Source organism: Vicia villosa, linkage group LG6, assembly GCF_029867415.1.
Source record: "Vicia villosa cultivar HV-30 ecotype Madison, WI linkage group LG6, Vvil1.0, whole genome shotgun sequence".
Taxonomy (NCBI): Eukaryota; Viridiplantae; Streptophyta; class Magnoliopsida; order Fabales; family Fabaceae; genus Vicia; species Vicia villosa.
The window spans coordinates 33,707,981-33,712,484 of NC_081185.1; positions in this window are offsets into that span (position 1 = coordinate 33,707,981).

Genomic DNA, 4,504 nt, shown 5'->3' on the forward strand with positions numbered 1-4,504 from the left:
AACTGCTACTAAGAGAATCCTCAGGTATCTGAAAGGTACTATTAACGCTGGTCTGTCTTACAGAAGATCTGAAGAATTCAACTTAGTAGGTTATTGTGATGCTGATTACGCTGGAGATAGAGTTGAAAGGAAAAGTACTTCTGGAAGCTCTCAGTTTCTGGGAAGAAATATGATCTTCTGGTACACCAAGAAAAAAGCCACAATTGCATTGTCTACAACTGAAGCAGAATATGTAACTGCTGCTGGATGTCGTACACAGATGCTCTGGATGAAAAGTCAGCTAGAAGACTATCAGATATATGAGAGTAACATTCCTATATTCTGTGATAATACTTCTGCTATCTGTCTTTCTAAAAATCCTATTTTACATTCTAAAGCTAAGCATATGGAGATCAAGCATCATTTTATTAGGGACTGTATTCAGAAGGGTATTCTCTCTTTAAACTTTGTAGATACAGACCATCAATGGGCTGATATCTTCACAAAACCCCTTGTTGAAGATAGATTTAAGTTCATTCTGAAGAATATTGGTATGAATTTATGCCCAAAATGAAGTGCTTGTGAAGCTCTGATATGTTTTTAGTCTGAAGAGTATGTTTCTATTTATTTTTCTTCTTATCAGATGTTCTGATTGTGTTTATTTATAAGGACACTCTGAAATTGTTATCACTAACATTTCATGTGCCTAATATGACTTAGAACTTCTGTTAAAGCAAAACAGCTGTCACCAGTTACCCCAAGATGATGACCACGTGTTCATCTAATCTGAAGGGACAAGCATGCGTGCAGTTGATGAGACGCCGCCCTAAGTAACTGTGCAAAATCTTTTCAAATCTTACGTTACTCCCCATTAACGTCATTCATCATTAATGCATATTCTGTAACCATTTCTCATTCATAATTCTATTGCATTTTATTTCAAACCCGTCTTTTTATATTTTCTTTTCAATTTCATTTTCCCTCTTTTCTCTCCTTCTCCGTTTATGCATTTTTCTTCTCTCTTTCGTCTCTACCAAAACCCTAAACCTAAAAAGCATCTCTGTTCTTTATCTTCAATGGCTTCCTCATCAACAATGGCTTCTTCTAAGCAATAGCAACAACAACCACCAAAGTTCTCTCCTCCTGTTAGAACATGTCCCAATCCAACTGCAGAACTGGAAGTTCTATGTGAACTTATGGTAGATTTTGACAACCTCAGAGAACATGATTTCAATTTGAAAGCAAACATGATGCTTCAAGGCTGGGCTAACTTCTTTGACCGTCTCATTGGGCCTGTCTACCCAGATTTGGAAACAGAATTTTGGATTCATGCAACTCTCACTCCTAAAGCCATCATCTCCTCCGTTTTAGGTCAAGAAATCTCCATCACAAAAAACCTAATAAGGCAGTTGCTAAATCTTAAAGGTTTGGGTGGTGTGACTGGAGCAGTTGCTGGTAGAACTGACCGGGATGCAGTATACTCTTAAGTGTTTACAACAGGGCAAGGTTCAACCAACACCAAGGATCTGAAGGCCCCATACAGATTCTGGGCTAAGATTCTTCTGGGGTGTATTCATCACAGAAAGGCTACAGTTTCTCCCACCTACATCAACCAGGATCAACAGTATCTTATGTACTGCATAGGCAAGGGTCAGAGGATTGATCTACCTCATCTTCTGTTCATACATATGTAGAATCATGTGAAGGATTCTCGTGAATAAGTAAAGCTGAAAAATCAGAAGATCAAGAGGAATATCATCCCTCTGGGAAGGCTCATCTCAGATATTCTGATAGAATTTGAGTTGATAGATTTTCTAAGAGAAGCTGGAGCAGTTCAGGATCTGGCAGCTACGTGTGGGAGTACTCTGACTACTCACACTCTGAAGAAGATGAAGCTGATCAACAGTGTTACCTCTCAGCCCAGAGTGGTAAACAAAATTTTGACCAGAAGAACTCCTGTTGATGACTTCCAGATGTTCTTCAAGGAGGAGCATCCCAAAGTCATTCTCTTCTATCTAGAGTCCTGCTTGAAGGATAATTCAGATTTTGATCCAGCATGGCTGCACAGCAGAACTCTTCCTTCTCTGGAGTTTCAGAAAGTTCCCAAGAAGAGAAAGACAATAGGAGAAAGTCCTTCCACAAAGACTAAGAAGAAGAGGAAGAAAACTTCAGGTATTTCTATTTATGATTCTGTACCTGTTAATATTTCTGAAACTGTATCAACAGATAACCCAGAATCCCTGAAAATACCCAGATCATATGAATCCATTCAGAAACTGATAGATGATATAGATCCAATAGATGACTTTATTCTAGAATCTGAACTTGAACCAGAACTTCCCCCTCAACAAAAACAATCTTTTAAATTCCCATCATCTACCTCCACCTCTTCCAAGGGAAAACAAACTACTCAACCTTCTGAACCAATATTTTGAACCCTCCACCTCTAACTGTCATATTCCCAACAATACCCTCTGAAAACATTTTCTCCACCTCTCAACCTCCATCCTCTGAACCTCAAACTTCTACACCCCAACCTCAACCAATATCTTCTGTACCTCAACCACAACCAGCCTCTCCAATATCTGAAACCCAACCAGCAGTAGACATTCCTGTCTTCTGTGATTTCTCTGACCCATCCTCTCCATCCTCGGATTCTCTCTTTCACAACCCTCGCAACCCAGCACCTTCATCTGATCCAGTAGTCGTTGTTCTAGACTCTGATCATGAAGAAGAATCCTCACCCATCTCAACCACTCCACTTCTCCTTCTTGATAGAACTTATGCACCTTACCTTATTTATCACCCCTAATAGCGCATTACCATCATCAGACCCAACTCAACCCCACCCTCTGTTGATACACGTTTTCAGTTTCTTAACTACAGGGTACGGAATTGGTTGGAAAATCTGAAGGTTGCTCATGATCACAAGCTAGATCATGAGGCTGTTTGAAAGCTCTAGAATGCCTTCTCCAAGGATCTACAAGGTGATGTTGGATCTTCAGAATATCTGTGTTTCTGAAGCTCCTGCTCCTGCTGGCCTGGCTCTGGACTTTGGCAATTGGAAGGAACTTCAGAATGTCTGGAATTGGAAGACTATGTAGGCGGAATCCTCTGAAGCTAATGAGATGGCTCTTGATTCTGATGAGATGGAGATTGATCAGCCTCTGCCTATGGTGGTGTGGAAACCAAAACAATCTCCTTTTGCTCCTAAGGATTTTGTTCTTCTGACAGGAGACATGGAAACTCTCTTCTCTTGGTTTGAGTCCAATCATGTTGCTCCACCAGCTGCTCTATCAGCCTCTGCTCCTTCATCATCTGAAGCTCCTTCAAGTTCTGAAGTGTGGAATACTATGAAGGAACTCCAGAAGAATTAGGTAGCTGTGTTTGACCGTCTGGCAAGGCAAGATGACACCAATCAAGAGATCAGAACTTGGATGCAGAAGTCTGAAGAGACTTCTAAGAAGTAAGCCAAAGATACAACTGAGATCAAGAAGATGCTAGCCTTCTTAGCCTCTAAGCTTTCCTAGTCTTTATGTTTTTAGGATTTTTTTTACTTTTTGTTTTCTGCATCTGTCTTGTTAACATTCTGTTCATCAATGCAATTTCTTCTTTCCCTTTCATTATTCGTTTTCATCTGAATCTTTTTAATTCTTTTTGATGACTGGCAAAAAGGGGGAGAAACGTATTACTGTATAGATTTTATTATATCAGTTGTCAGGCTTAAGTTTCAAACATTTTTTTGTACTAACAAAAATTGCAAAGTTCTGCATTTGAAAATTTTTGCAGGAATGTAATGCTCTGAAGATCTCAATTAGAGGAGAAACATATTTTAATGCTCTGAAGATCTCAATTAAGTGAGAAAAGTATTTTGATGCTCTGAAGATCTTAAAATCTATGAATGAAATTTCAAAGATCTGAAGCAAACAAAAATTTGATGCTCTGATACGCTAGTTCTCTAAAGAAAATTCAAAGCCTTAATGCTGTCCAAAGGAAGCTCTGAATCATCTTCAGATAAAGCTCAACTTTAAAGTCTCTTCTGAAATGGAAAATACTCAGGGAAGTCCTTTTATATTAAATTCATCTGGTATTAATTTCAGGGGGGATTATTAATCTCAGGGGGAGATTATTCTATACATTCTGATTAGTTTGCATTACTATATCTGATTGCTGTCTCTTTCATCTTTATTCTGGATACAAATTCATATCAATTCTATATGTTTTTGTCATCATCAAAAAGGGGGAGATTGTTAGAACATGAAATGTTCTGATCATATTTTCTAGTTTTGATGATAACATTAGAAATGAATTTTGTATAAGACAATGTGGTACTCTAATAAGTTACTTTTTCCCATTTCAGGAAAAGTGTAAAAGAGTATGCAAGATCCTATCTTTTAGAATCTCTGACCCAGATGTTCTGGATGTCTACATTAGAACATGATCCAGAAGACATCAGAACATGGTCTTAAAGTTATCAGATCATGACTATTAGAAGCAAGCTCTAAAGATCTGAAGGTATCACGCT